We start from the raw sequence: 15,325 nt of genomic DNA, 5'->3' as shown, positions 1-15,325 counted from the left end.
CCCAGACAATCAAGCCTTCGATGGACAGAGAGAAATTTACCCTGTTCCCATTAGTCTTAGGAAGAGACAGGCACTGCTGCCAAACCCTCTGGCGCCCAGGATTTCAACAAAAATGTCACCCACTTACTTTCAAGTGCAGCTTCACAGCCATAAATCAACATATCCAAGCCCTAGATTGTTATGGAAATTACGGGGGGGGGGGCACATCTTTAAAGTTGTTAAATATTACAAATATTATGCATAAATGTATCCTTTCGACTTGACAGCTCAGAGAAGTTACCTAGCTTTAAAAATCATATAAAATCAACTGCTTTGCCAGTTTCCATGTAAAGGGACCCCTGACCATTAGGTCCAGTCGTGACCGACTCTGGGGTTGCGGTGCTCATCTCGCTTTATTGGCCGAGGGAGCCGGCGTAGTTTCCGGGTCATGCGGCCAGCATGACTAAGCCGCTTCTGGCGAACCAGAGCAGCGCACGGAAACGCCGTTTACCTTCCCGCCGGAGCGGTACCTATTTATCTACTTGCACTGGTGTGCTTTCGGAATGCTAGGTTGGCAGGAGCAGGGACCGAGCAACGGGAGCTCACCCCATTGCGGGTATTCGAACTGCTGACCTTCTGAGTCCTAGGCTCTGTGGTTTAACCCACAGCGCCACCCGCATCCCCTTTTCTTCCATGTATACACACCCTCCTACCCCAGGAAGTGCCCAGAGGTGACAACTGCTGAGCTGATTGTTGGCCAAGGAAAGCCTAATCCCATCACCAGACTTGCCAAGGGGTCCAGACATGCAAAGGAAGTTCTATTGTACTTTGGGTGGTGGGACTTCAGAGGTGTTTGCCTATGCTAATCTGATACCTGGGTCTTGCCCTGACATGTCTGCTTATGCTAATCTTGTACCAAGGACTTGTCTGGACTTGTTTGCCCAGGTTAAACTAGTGTAACCCTTGTCAACCCCTCCCCTTTTGTATCGTGTCAGTGATGTAGCAATGATGTAGCAATGATGCTGTACGAACTGTATTCTGGGATATGGTGGGAAACTTTTAAAAGTCCTTGTCACCCCATCCTTGGGGTTCAAAATTCCTCTTTGAACCTGTTGCGCAATAAACTTTGGTCTACAGTCATACCTTGGGTTGAATGTGCTTCAGGTTGAGCGCTTTCGGGTCGCGATCTGCGGCGAGCCGGAAGTAACGGAGCGCGTTACTTCCGGGTTTCGCCGCTCGCACATGCGCAGACGCTCAAAATGACGTCACATGCATGCGCGGAAACATGTTCTGTTCAGGATGTGAACGGGGCTCCTGAACGGATCCCGTTCGCATCCCGAGGTACCACTGTACAGCTATTTGCTCCGGTTGGTGGCTGAATTCCTTCCTTTATTCCACAGGGACCGTCGGGCTCTGCCCGACGAGCTGGGTGACTGAGCAGCCTCACACCTAGATTTTTCCGTAACAAGATAAATTGTTATTTATTTATTTATTTAATCGTTTTTTCAATACAAACAGCAACCACAAAAAAACACATACAACAAAAACCACAATAACACAATTTGACAATTCAGATTTGAGTACTGATATACCTATAACTTTACCTTTATACCTATAACTACACCTTTTTAACAATATTTCCCCACCCCTCCTCCCCCTACTTCCCACCACTGTCCGCCTTATCGCTTAAGTCTTCCTTCCAGATTTCTTCGTATTTATCCATTTTTAATTTCGTATGTAACTAGTCTGTCCATATTGTCAATCCACATGCTCAATGGGATCTTTTTGCGGCTCTTCCAATTCATCAAAACAAGTTTTTTTGCTTCTAACATGGCACGCTACGTCCATTTTTTTTTGACCCCTTGTAACAAGATAAATTGTTGTTTTTCGTGTTAAGACACTCTCTCAAACTCTGCCCCATACCACAAAATCGAACAAATACAAGTGTAGAGTCCCAGTCCCCTGGAAGTTCAGAATCAAAATACTTTGGACGCTGACTAACGGAGTTGCGCTCACATTTTCCAAGGATAAATCTGGGCCTTTCCAGAGCCCCTCGTGCAACGGACTTCTGCTTGCACAACGGAACTCCCCCATCTGTGCACCCTCAAAACCTTCCCCAAAGCGTTGGGGGGGGGAGGTCTATAAGGGGAGGGGGAAGTCCCATTCCGCAAGGGGAACTTCGCTCGCAAAGCCCGGGACGCAGCGCGTTATTTTCCGGGGTGGAGTAGAACATAAACAAAGCAAAACCGTTGTGTAATATAACCAAGGAGCAGGAATACACTGCGAATATTCAGCTGAGCTTTCTAGTAACGTTTTGCATCTCACTGACGTTGTTACGCACAGGCGACAGTTCTCTGCACTTGTGAGTGAGCTGCACTGAACTTGGTCAGGGGTGCCCAAACTTTTAAGAGGGCCAGATTTGATGAAGTGAGGGCCGACCAAAGTTGTTGAGCTTTTGATAGTCTGAAGTTTCTTTTCTTTGCTGATTGAAATATGAGATATTACTATGTTTTTACTCTATTCATCCTTTTATTCCTCTTTCTTTTCTCCCCCCCCCTTTTCTATTTTGCTTTATTTTTGTTCTTTTGTATATATACTCTCAATAATTTCTATGTGTGTTTGCTGGTATTGCATGCATTTTAAGACTCTGCTTGTTCAATAAAAAAATTATATTAAAAAAGAAGAAGTAGAAGTTGTTGTTGAGCTTTTTTTAGGGTTTAAGTTGTTGAGTTTTGGGGGGAATTTTCTTTTTTTAGGATTTGACTACAATAAATGCCACAGCAGGTGCATAAAACCGGCCGAGGGCCAGATTGGGCCCCCAAAACGGACTTTGGACATGCCTGAACTTGGTGGAACTTGCTCCCGAGTAAACATGGAAACTGCAGCAAAAACCATCTATTCTGAATGTAGGCCACAATCTGACCATGCATTTATAGCCCTGTGATTACACTTTAAGCAGTCATGGCTCCCCTCTCACAAAGAATTCTGGGAAATGTAGTTTGTTATTCCTCTCCCAGATATACAATTCTCATAGTGGTTTAGCAGTCCATCCCTCTTCCCTACAAACTCTGGGAAATGTAGTTTTGGGAGAGGAATAAGTCTCCCAACAACTCAAAGAACCCTGAACAAACTACAGTTCCCAGAATTCTTTTGGGAAAGCCATGTTTATATATATATGGTGTCAATGCATCCTTAGTTATTTTCCATCTCTGCATTCTTGCATACTGTTTCTAAGCCCAGGTAACCCTTTCTTTTCCCATTTTCATCGAAACATTCATCATTTCTGTTTTTCCTACTGGCAAGAACTAAGATATACTTAGGGCAGCAACCTGCAGTTTCATCTCGGACATGTGATAAATTTAGAATTATTGTTTCAGTAAGACAACGGCTGCAACTCTTTCCATACCTGCCTAGAAATAAGCCCCCCAGAGCCCAGAAAGTCTAACTTCCTTCCATCTGGAGTTTACGTATCGTACTAAAGTGTATTGCAAGCTGTGTCGATGATCATTCCATCAATAGTCAGGATATAAACTTTCTAGATAAAAATATGCAGGATTTGCAAGTTTAAAAATTCCATAAATATACCATACAGTACAACCGTAGCGGCTGACTCAAGTTATTCACTATACACCAAATGTTAAGAGGAAATGTAGATATGAAAAGAAAGGATATATTTGCATAAAGTCAATTTCCCTTCCAAAATCTGATTCTCCAACCCACCCACCCACCCACTCACCCCACCCCTTGGGTTTTTCCATATGTCCAGAAATATTATATATCTCCTTCTACATTCCAGGGTGCTTCTTAAGAACCCAACAAGTTAATTATTTACTATTACTTTATTTATTCAAAGTCTATACCACCCTTAATCAAAGGATCACAGAGCAGTTTACAACATAAAGCACAAAACTGCGCAATGTAATAATAAACAAACACACCCCACACACCCTTACAAGTTTAAAAAGCCGCAGGTGTTAAAGTGTGGGGTGCACTTTGAACATTGAGGGTGTTTCTTCATATTATTACATCAGCGGAGGAAAAAATATCAGCTGTGGCATGAAGCCGATTGGCATGGCCACGAGACTGGCAGATATTGATAAGGGGGCAAATTTCAACACAGAGGTGTATGGTCTCCAGAAAGCAATTTCATCCTACCCTGGCTGAAGAGAGCATCCCCACAGTCCCCGATTCTGCAAAACTCAGCTGCTCCAGGTAAGCAAAGGTAGGATTCTAAGGTGCCACCTCTAGGCAGGACAACTCTTCTACGCTCCATCAGACTAAAAACCACCGCCTTCCAACAAATTATAGCAACAGTCTATGTACCTTAACCACAAATACAAAGAGAAAACTCCTTTTCAGACACCGCAGAGTGTGTTTGGTTCTGGTGAGCTGGGGTGCGAAGAGGGAATAGAAAACCAGAGGTGGTAAGGGGGCGTCCTGGAAAAGGCCGTCTGGGATTCCGGAATGGAGAAATTGGTGTCACAACACCTCTTGCCAGGTGTGAGGGCAAAGAAACTCTCCCAGGTCCCTGCTTCAACCAGGGGTTGAATTAGAGCATGGGTAGGCAAACTAAGGCCCGGGGGGGCCAGATCCAGCCCAATCGCCTTCTCAATCCGGCCCACAGACAGTCTGGGAATCAGCATGTTTTTACACGAGTAGAATGTGTCCTTTTATTTAAAATGTACCTCTGGGTTATTTGTGGGGCCTGCCTGGTGTTTTTACATGAGCAGAATGTGTGCTTTTATTTAAAATGCATCTCTAGGTTATTTGTGGGGCATAGGGATTCGTTCATTTCCCCCCCAAAAAATATAGTCCGGCCCCCACAAGGTCTGAGGGACAGTGGACCGGCCCCCAGCTGAAAAAGTTTGCTAACATCTGAATTAGAGCATGGGTAGGTAAACTAAGGCCCAGGGGCCAGATCCGGCCCAATCGCCTTCTAAATCCGGCCCGCAGACAGTCTGGGAATCAGCGTGTTTTTACATGAGCAGAACGTGTCTTTTTATTTAAAATGCATCTCCGGGTTATTTGTGGGGCACAGGAATTCGTTCATTTCCCCCCAAAAAATATAGTCCGCCCCCCCCACAAGGTCTGAGGGACAGTGGACCAGGCCACTGCTGAAAAAGTTTGCTGACCCCTGAATTAGAGGCTGCGGCCCTGGCAAACACCAAGGACACTAAGAAGTTGAGAACAAAAGCAATGGCAGCTGCGCCCAGCGGGGCCCCATCCTGATCAATGTTTTACACAGCGGTCAGCAAACATTTTCAGCAGAGGGCCGGTCCACTGTCCCTCAGATCTTGTGGGGGGCCGGACTCTTTTTTTGCGGGGGGGGGGGAATGAACGAATTCCTATGCCCCACAAATAACCCAGAGATACATTTTAAATAAAAGGACACAATCTAATCATGTAAAAACACGCTGATTCCCAGACCGTCCATGCGCAGGATTTAGAAGGCGATTAGGCCGGATCCAGCCCCCGTGCCTTAGTTTGCCTACCCACAGTTTAACAGAAGGGTGACAAAACCCTCCAGAGGAATGCAATGCTTAGCAAGCCGTTCTGAAAAGCAGGTGTCAATATGTTCGCAGCGGAGTTGGAGAAAGCAGTGCCTGCAGCAAAAACAAGCTGCGCTCCTCCGCTGCGGCCACCAAACTAGTTTTCAGGGAAATCCCCAGCGCTCAAGGCCAACGACATGGCCCAAAGGTTTTCTAAATGCAGCAACGCAATCCACTGCGAGAGATGGATAAGATACCAGCCCTTCACTAAACCGGTGCACTTTCCTTCCAATCCCCACCGTTCAATGAGCTTTGCAATAAATAAGACTCAGAAAGGAACTGCTCCCTCCAGAAACCCAAAATAACTTTTCTCCAACGACCCTACCTTTGCCTGGGCACTGGGATGTAGGCTGAATGATGCAGGGGCCCCTGATCCAGCAGTCGGAGTGCCGCCGCCTCATCCTCCAGCCGCTTCGGCACCAAGGGATCGGACAGGTGCCTCGGCCTCCCGTTGATCGGCTCCGCTTCCGCCGGAAGCCCCTTCCCACTGCAGTGGGCAGGACTCTGGAAAAGGACACAGAGGTGTTTGATGCCGGACGCAGGTAGCAAATCAACAGCAACAGCTGGCCATAGCCCTTGAGAGAGTTTGCCCAGTTCCTTTCAGCCCAGAATCGCTTGCCACCACATCCTGTCCTGTGGCGGCGAGTTCCGCAGCTCAACATCACACAGCACAGCGGGGTAATGAAAGGTTGCTACCTTATTTTGACATGGGCCCCAAGATAACTGTGGTGAAAATGTCTCTTTCTCTCTCTACTTTTACAATTCAAAGTGTTGGTGCTGACCTTTGAAGCCCTAAACCGCTTCGGTCCTGTATACCTGAAGGAGTGTCTCCACCCCCATCATTCTGCCCAGACACTGAGGTCCAGCTTTGAGGGCCTTCTGGCGGCTCCCTCGCTGCAAGAAGTAAGGTTACAGGGAACCAGGCAGAGGGCCTTCTCGGTGGTGGCACCCGCCCTGTGGAACACCCTCCCACCAGATGTCAAAGAGAACGACAACTACCAGACTTTTAGAAGACATCTGAAGGCAGCCCTGTTTAGGGAAGCTTTTAATGTTTAATAGGTTCTGTATTTTAATATTCTGTTGGAAGCCGCCCAGAGTGGCTGGGGAAACCCAGGCAGATGGGCGGGTATAAATAATAAATTATTATTATTATTATTTATTATTACACGTGGCCTTGTATTATTTCTGTGGTTCTGCTTGTACAGTGGTATCTCAGGTTACATACACGTCAGGTTACATATGCTTCAGGTTACAGACTCTGCTAACCCAGAAATAGTGCTTCAAGTTAAGAACTTTGCTTCAGGATGAGAACAGAAATTGTGCTCCGGCAGCGCAGCGGCAGCAGGAGGCCCCATTAGCTAAAGTGGTGCTTCAGGTTAAGAACAGTTTCAGGTTAAGAATGGACCTCCGGAACGAATTAAGTACTTAACCCGAGGTACCACTGTATTGGTGTTCTTTTTAAAAAAAGAACCCACCCCCCAAGTCATGCATGTGAGCAGCCAGGAAGGGCTTGGCTCTGTTCTTAAAGCTCAGGAGCCCTTGGCTTTATCTTAGATAAACAGAGCAGGTGCAGACAAAAGCAGCGAGGGAGCTTGGCTTGGCCTTATTGCAACTGAAATCCGGGCTACCCCAGCCAGCAAAGCCCGTTCAGGACTGATAAGCGTGTTCTAACATGGAGGCCGATTCCTCTTCTGCACTCACGCTAAAAATCTACTCACACCAGGCAGCAGGAGCACAGCTCAGAAACAAGGACGGGCAGTTTAGCCGCACCTCTGGGGTCTATCAATCCATCTATCTTTATGTGGATAGGCTTTTGAGCTCAGTAATCCTTTAGAACACCAATCCACTTCTGCAGAAGCCTAACCAGGAAAGCCGGAGTCAGCTAAACTACCCAGTGCTACCTTTGCTGTGGCTTTTCTGTTAAGTTCTGGTTTGCAAATCTAATAAATGCCACAAATATTGAGCAGCTTAGCTTTAAGGAACAAGGGGAAAGAAGAGGGTAACCCGGCAAACCTGTGACAATCTGCTTTTGCAGAAAGTAGTAAGGATTAAGCCAACATATCAATGGGCAGGGGGGAGAAAGGCCTGGGTGATAGATCAATATATCATGCAAAACAGGTTTGAGGTCCATATTGTGATACAGTGGTACCTCGGGTTACATACGCTTCAGGTTACAGACTCCACTAACCCAGAAATAGTACCTCGGGTTAAGAACTTTCGATACTCCACCCACTTCCCCCCCCCAAGCCCTGCTCAACCCTGCCATGTGGCCCTCAGACATAGTCTGGAAGAGAATGTGGCCCTCGGGAGGAAAGGGATTCCCCATCCCTGATATCAGCCAACCCAGGTCAACAGGAAAGCCCTGGATTGCAGGGCTGAGAGCGAGGCTGCGAGAAATGATACACAGTGGGCAAGCCAGCTACACTGATCTGGGCAAGGGCCGTAGCAAAATGTTAGAGCACACACCTCAGATGAAAAAGGTCCCAGGTTCCATTCCCAGCGTCTCCCAGTAGGGCTGGGAGGACACCCCCACCCTCCTGTAACCTGCAGAAACTATTGCTACGTCACTTGGGGGTGGGAGAGCTGGGAAGCAAGGCTCCTTCCACCTGCTTTGCAAGAGGTCCATCAGGCACATTCTGCACCTGGATATTATAGGAACAACTGTTCAGAAATTGTTGCCTGGGTTTTTGTTTTCCTCTTCCCTCCCTGATCCTCTCTCCTTGTGTGCCGTGGGTTTTTTAAAAGATTGTAAGTCTGCAGGGCAATTGCTTTTACTATTTATTTTGTGCTTCTATCCTGTATTTTTATCTTGCGAACAGTCTCAAGATCTTCGGATGAAGGGCGGTATATAAAGTTTGCAAATGATGATGATGATGATGTAAGCTGCTTTGGGAGCCTTATTGGCTGAGGAGCAGGTTACAAATGCTCTAAATAGCCAAAAAATAAATGTACCTTCCCTCCCCCACCCCGGTCTTAATTCCTCTCCTTCATAGCTTATCTCACTCCACACTAAGAGATTACTTGTAGACGACACCAAAGTGGAAAACTCTCCAACGCTCGGCTGTCACCCTGCAGCTCAAACTCAGACGAGCCCCTTGCTTGTTGACAGAGGGCATCTGCTGGTATGAACTCAATGATGCAAGGAGTCAGCTTCCCAGAGCTTTCTTTTTTTTAAAACAGGAGATCTGAGCACAGCTGCATCTATCTACAGAATCCGACCACTGCAGCAGACTGGACCTCTCTGGACTGCCCTCAGTACCGGTTCCAAAGCTCTGACCGGTGATGTAGGCAGTCGTACAATTCTAGAACCTCAGCTTTCGAAGAACCTCTACTCTAACAAAACAATTAAAAGCACACCACCAAGTTTCTAGGCCTCATGACTACGAAGCTGGCGAAACCTGTTGCATGTCAGGTTAAGGCTGGATAAAGGATATTCGAATGAAGTGTGCGTGACTCTGCCTCCAGCCTCACAGCCAATTATCCCACAGCATCGTCCCACTTTTAAAAAAGCCCAGGGAGAAAATGTGTGTCCCATGAGTGAATCACAGCAGCGTCCATCTAGTGGACATTCAGTGGTACTGTTGACCTGCTAAAATAGGAGCTAGAATCCCATTTCTATCTGCACCAGCAGGCAAGGGCACTATATTGTCCAAAACTGGTCCATACTGTGATATTGGTTTCATGATTTTAGACCTGGATATATATTATGAATCATGGTGTGTGTGTGTGTGTGTGTGTGTGTGTTATGCTATGCAAAAATCACAATGCGGGAAAAACCGTGAAGCCTCCATCCTTATTTCAGACATTGTGATATATCGATATATTGTGATGTTTAGCTGGTGATGTATCACGATGCTAAGAAACATCGCCCAGCCCTACCAGGGAGGATGGAAGTTAGGGGGCAAGAGGTTGAAAAAGAGACCCCCCCCCCAAAAAAAACCCACAAATTACTTTGGGGGCGGATGGAGAGAATCAGAAAAAGGGTGTTTTGATGAAGGGCTGACCTTGAAATATTTGAACTAGTAGAATTGTAATGTTTTCAACAACACACCAGAGCACTACCAAATAAACGTTTGGCTTATAGTGTTATTATGTTTGGCATATTAGCATTGGCCTATTAAGGATTTAATAGGGGTGCTTATGTTTATAGGTGTGTGAGGATAAACACACTTGTGTGTGTGTGTGTGTGTGTGTGTGTGTGAGAGAGAGAGAGAGAGAGAGAGAGAGAGAGAGAGAGAGATATTATAGTAACTTTTTTGTTAGCTTCAGCCCAACAGCATCTGAAAGGTAGCAGATTCTCCACTCTTTCACGAAACCTTACTAATTCTCAAGAGCACCCGGCCTCCACCCAAAAGATAGCAAGGCTTGGGTGAACCTCACAGGCCATGGCTTCCATCGCACTAAATCACAGGAACCCAGCCCCAGCCATGAAGCACCAACAAATCCCATTGGGGGCTGGCCTTGGGGGCCTGTTAAAACACCAGAGCCATGGCCAATTGGTGTTAAAGAAGGACAGAACTTTCTTTATGTACGCCACAACAGCAGCAAGAATACTTATTGCGAAGTATTGGAAGACACAAGATCTACCCACCCGGGAGGAATGGCAGATGAAGTTGATGGACTACATGGAACTGGCAGAAATGACTGGCAGAATCTGAGACCAGGGAGAAGAGTCGGTGGAAGAAGACTGGAAAAAGTTTAAAGATTATTTACAGAAATATTGCAAAATTAATGAATGTTAAAATGTTGGAATGAAGTTATATGGCTTTAGTAGAAATGTTATAAGGATTTAAGTACAAATAGATTAATGGAATTTTAAAAGTAAAATAAGGTTAGAATGTGTTAAGATAATTATACGACAGATAACAGAGGAAGATGGAAAGGAACTGCTGAAACATTTGACAGAAGTGGAATACAAAAAGGGAGGTGTGAGGAGGTCGGTGAAACAAGTGAATGAAAGATATGATATTGAAATTGTTTGAGTGTTTTAAACTGTTTTGTTTGGTTTAGTTTAATGTGTTTAGTGTTATGTAGTGTTTTTATATTGTATTGTATTGGTTTTTATTTTTCTGTGTTTGTTTGGTTTTGTAATGTTTAAATTGTTCAAAAAGCAATAAATATTATATAAAACACCAGAGCCACCAGCTTCCCATCTCTGCTTGGAGACCCTGAGACACGACGGTTCCCTAAGAGAGCCATTTGACCCATGAACTTTGCCCCTCACTTCTTCCGGGAGGGGTGAGCAACCCTCACCATTCAGAGAGGGGCTGGAGCTCAGTGGCAGAGCACCTTGGCCTAACCCTGTCTACACACTGGTAACCTCTAGACTACTGCAATGCATTGTACGTAGGGCTGCCTCCAAAGACGGTTCGGAAGTTTCAGCCGGCGCAGAGTTTGGCAGGCCAGGTTGAGCAAGACAGTTTGAGCATCTTGCACCCATCCTGGCCCGACTGCACTGGCTGCCAATTCGTTTCTGGGCCCAATTCAAAGGGCTGGGTTTGACCTACAAAGCCTTAAATGGCTCAGGACCGCAATGCCTCACGAACCGCCTCTCCCCATATGCACCGATCTGGACATTGCGATCACCATCTGGGCCCCTTCTTCATGCGCCTCCTCCATGAGAGGTCCAGAGGGCGGCAACACGAGAACGGGGCCTTTTCTGCAGTGGCTCCCCGTCTGTGGAATGCTCTCCCCAGGGAGGCTAGCCGGGGACCATTCTTCTTCTTCTTCTTCTTCTTCTTCTTCTTCTTCTTCTTATTATTATTATTATTTTCTCTCCCATCCATCTGGCTGGGTTTCCCCTGCCACTCTGGGTGGCTTCCAACAAAACATTAAAAATACATTAAAACATCAGTCATTAAAAACTTCCCTAAACACACATTATACGTCTTTAGGCGCCACACGAACACGTTCTTCTTCAACCAGGCCTTTGCTGATTAATATTCTACAGTGCATCTGTGGGAAGGGCGGGGGGCTAAATTGTTTAGTTATTTACTTGTTTTTAACTTGTATTTTATTCCGTGAACCGCCCTGAGATATTGTGGTTAAGTGTGGCACATAAATTTAATAAATTAATGCAAATAATAAAAATAAATAAACTTCCAGTCCAAAATCCTGGAAGAAGAAGAAGAGTTTGGATTTGATATCCCGCTTTATCACTCCCCTTCAGGAGTCTCAAAGTGGCTAACATTCTCCTTTCCCTTCCTCCCCCACAACAAACACTCTGTGAGGTGAGTGGGGCTGAGAGACTGTGACTGGCCCAAGGTCACCCAGCAGCTGCATGTGGAGGAGCGGGGAAGCGAACCCGGTTCCCCAGATTACGAGACTACCACTCTTAACCACTACACCACACTGGCTCTCACTGGAGAGGTGCAAGCACACCGTGACCAGGAATGGGGAGCCTCTGGCCCTCCAGATGTTACTGGACTCCAACTCCCATCAGCCCCAGCCTGCAGGGTCAATGGTCAAGGAATCGGGCAAGTGTGGCCTATCAGCAGCTGGAGGGCCACCGATTCCTCATCCATGGCATAGGCACCATGCAGCTGAATAGACGAGTGATATGACTCTGCATAAAACAGATTCCTGGAACATGGTCAGGAAGGATTCCAAGCAACATGGAGCCCCAGCTCACTGGAAAATCCCTCCCAGCCCCCTTTGGCTCTTGAAATTTGCCTAGACACTTTCAAGCCTGTTTTTACTTGAGTATGTCCCATACTGCAAGTGACGTTCAGAGGCTGGAAACAAAGGAGAGGTCTTCTTGGTGGTGGCGCCCAATCTGCCTCATGTGGGAGAGAGTTCCACAGTTTAACAATGCGCTGCTCAAAGGAGGGTTGTCTTATATGTCCTGAATTTTCCAACCTTCAGCTTCCTTTAATAGCCATGATTGTATAGTGTAACAATGGAGGAAAAACTTCTATTTCCACATTCTACATGAAGTGCATAACTTCCACACACCCCTACCATATCCTCTCTTATTTGCCTTTTTTCTAAACTAAAAAGTCCCAGACACTGGAACCTTTTCTCATTCCACCAGCTCGATCATTTCGCTTGCCCCTTTCCAACTCAACAATAATAATAAAATAATAACAATTTATTATTTATACCCCACCCATCTGGCTGAGTTTCCCCAGCCACTCTGGGCGGCTCCCAATCGAGTGTTAAAAACAAGACAGCATTAAATACTGAAGACTTCCCTAAACAGGGCTGCCTTCAGATGTCTTTTAAAAATAAAATAGCTGCTTATTTCCTTTGACATCTGAAGGGAGGATGTTCCACAGGACAGGAGCCGCTACCGAGAAGGCCCTCTGTCTGGTTCCCTGTAACCTCGCTTCTCACAGTGAGGAAACCGCCAGAAGGCCCTCAGCGCTGGATCTCAGTGTCTGGGCTCAACAATAGGGGTGGAGACGCTCCTTCAGGTCTACTGGGCTGAAGCCGTTTAGGGCTTTAAAGGTCAGCACCAACACTCTGAATTGTGCTCGGAAACATACTGGGAGCCAATGCAGATCTCTCAGGACTGGTGTTATGTGGTCCCAGCAGCCGCTCCCATCACCAGTCTAGCTGCCACATTCTGGATTAATTGCAGTTTCCGGGTCACCTTTAAAGGTAGCCCCACGTAGAGCACATTGCAGTAGTCCAAGCGGGAGATAACTAGAGCATGCACCACTCTGGCAAGACAGTCTGTGGGCAGGTAGGGCCTTTTGTGATGAGGTATTGATGCGGGTGGCACTGTGGGTTAAACCACAGAGCCTAGGACTTGCTGATCAGAAGGTCAGTGGTTCGAATCCCTGCGACGGGGTGAGCTCCCGTTGCTCGGTCCCTGCTCCTGCCAACCTAGAAGTTCGAAAGCACGTCAAAGTGCAAGCAGCTAAATAGGTACCACTGCGGCGGGAAGGTAAACGGCGTTTCCGTGCGCTGCTCTGGTTCACCAGAAGTGGTTTAGTCATGCTGGCCACATGACCCGAAAGCTGTACGCCGGCTCCCTCGGCCAATAAAGCGAGATGAGCGTCGCAACCCCAGATTCGGCCATGACTGGACCTAATGGTCAGGGGTCCCTTTACCTTTACTATTCCAAATGGGACACTGCAAACTGCAGGAGGAGAGAAGGTGCTGGGCAAAGTGGGCCACCGGCCTGGTCCAGCACAACTTTTCCTACAAGGGACCACCAAAGCTCATCTAGTCCACCCCTCCCGCAACGCAGGAATAATGAAGGCCCAACATTGCCAAGCAGGTGCCCTGCAGATGTTCTGGCCTCCAACTCCCACGAGCTCCAGATTTTGCCCGCCGCCGCTTGCGACTCAACTCGCCCTTTCGGACTCCCAGCAGAATCCAGAAGCAACGCCTCCCCGCCCCCTGCACGGCGCACGTGTGAATCCCCAGCGAAACGCTCCGGAGGCGGGCGCTGCTGTTTCCCCCACCCACAACCGAGGCCGAGCCCACCCACCCCGGCCGGCCGGCTGGGCCCTCCCCTCCTGGCCCAGCGCGGTGCCTGTTCTGCAGAGTGATTGATGGCCCGTCCCTCCGAGCAGCTCGCGCCCCGCCATGAAGGGGTGGAGACCCGATGGGGCGGGGATGGGCTCGGGCGGAAAAAAGAGAGAGAGAAAAGGCGGCTCTCTGCAGCTCCGCTCCACGTCCCGGCCCATTGCAATTCCCTCCCCTCGATCAAAAACTTTCAGCGCAAGCAAAGCAAGCAGAGAGAGGCGCCATCTTTTCGGGAAGGGGAGTCAAACTTTTCGCCGGGGTTGCTGCAAGGCCGGGGAAGCCGGGCGCCTCTCGGGTTTGCCAGCTGGACCCGACGGCGCGCACTGTCTCTCTTTGCAAGCGGAGCGGGGCAGGGACTCGGCGCTGTCAGGGGCCCTTTTGCTTCGGGGGCCTAGCGGAGCCCCAACTACTATTTAGAATTGACGGCCGGGAAAACACTCCAAGGATCGCACTGGGCGGCTAGTCTCCGCTCTCCGATCCTAGGCAAAAAGGCTGCGAGTGCGCGGGTGCCGTCTGCAAAGAAGCCGGGTCTTTCCAACCCACCCGGGACTTTTTTATTTTGCAAGCAACCGCGGCGGCTCTCAGTGGCTTCGTGTAAGGGCCGCTCCTCCAGCCCACCCTCCCTATGCAACTTCCCGGTCCCACCCTCCAGCTGCCATGCATGGCTCTGGGTGGTTCCCCTCCCCCTCCCCCCGTTTGCAAATATAATGCACCCCCCTCAACCGAAATCCGCCTCCAAGGCTCTAAGCAGTTTCTTGCCAAACGCGTTGGGGACTCTCCTTTTTCCGATCTCTGCAAAAATAATATTCCCTACACACGCCCCGCACTCCTGGCCTCCCCTGCGCAGGACGGCCGTATCTCTTTCCCCGCCCCAAAAGTCCACGAAGGAAGCAGCAGCGCCGCGAAGCCCACGGCCGTCGAGTCTTTGCAACTTCAGCTAGTCGCCTGCGTCTCTCGCCCGCCCTCCGTGCTCCTGTGCGCCATGGCGGGACACACCCACCCGCTTCGCCTTCGCCAGATCCGACAGCGCGGCCGAGGCCGGGAACAGCAGCCACACGGGACGGGACCAGACGGGGCGGGAGAGCGAAGTTGCCGCCGCCGCCGCTTCTTACCTTTTGCAAAAGCTGCAGCCTGCCTTTGCTGCCGGCCGGGGAGCTCCTGCCGGCGCCGTCCTCGCAGCTCCTGCGCCGGGACCTCCTTCGGATCGACGCCGGATCTTCCACCAGCACCGTGTAGACGGCGTTGCTGGCTGCCTCGGAGGAGGAGGAGGAAGGGGGGTACGGGGAGGCGAGCGGCTTGCAGGAGGCGGAGATCACCCC

At 48.6% G+C, this 15,325-nt stretch overlaps 1 protein-coding gene across 1 annotated transcript in view; it reads right to left on the bottom strand.

The window, feature by feature from the left end:
• The window catches only part of SLC2A4RG (SLC2A4 regulator), a 42,845-nt gene extending 27,526 nt beyond the window's left edge, over positions 1–15,319 (bottom strand). The window contains exons 1-2 of the mRNA XM_083447614.1: positions 15,119–15,319; positions 5,854–6,032 (exon numbers count right to left, since the gene is read on the bottom strand). The gene's annotated coding sequence lies outside the window, so the exon portion shown is untranslated. The remainder of the gene's footprint in view (positions 1–5,853; positions 6,033–15,118) is intronic.
• Between the last annotated feature and the right edge of the window lie 6 nt (positions 15,320–15,325).

This window comes from Podarcis tiliguerta, assembly GCF_965153285.1.
Source record: "Podarcis tiliguerta genome assembly, chromosome: 6".
In the NCBI taxonomy this organism is placed as follows: Eukaryota; Metazoa; Chordata; class Lepidosauria; order Squamata; family Lacertidae; genus Podarcis; species Podarcis tiliguerta.
The sequence above is the reverse complement of the archived record's forward strand: the minus strand, read 5'-3'. Positions and strand labels throughout refer to the sequence as shown.